Genomic DNA, 373 nt, shown 5'->3' with positions numbered 1-373 from the left:
TCTTCTGTTCTTTCTTTTGCCTTGCTTTTCACATTTCTGTTTTCTTCCTTTCTTTTTTCTCTCTTGTTCTTTTGTTCCTTCCTTCTGTCACTTGAGGAGATGTTCTCACGTACCCCAGGATGTAACTGAGGCTGCCTTGAACTTCTCATGTCTTGCCTCCGCCTTCCAAGTTCTGAGACTCGTAAAGCACCAGTGAGTGGCTTTGTAGCAACTCCTTTCTTTTCTCGTGTCTCTCACTTTTTCAAGTGTAACGGAGACATGAAACAGAGGCTGATAACAGACACTGAGAAGGGAGAAAGCTTCTTTAAATTAAGGAGGACAATTGTATGGCTTCCTGGGGCTAGGTGGTGGTTCATGAGTAAGAATCTTTGTG

The sequence above is a fragment of the Psammomys obesus genome, unplaced genomic scaffold, assembly GCF_907164565.1.
Source record: "Psammomys obesus unplaced genomic scaffold, mPsaObe1.curated_primary_1811, whole genome shotgun sequence".
NCBI classification, from domain to species: domain Eukaryota; kingdom Metazoa; phylum Chordata; class Mammalia; order Rodentia; family Muridae; genus Psammomys; species Psammomys obesus.
This window is presented reverse-complemented; position numbering follows the sequence as displayed.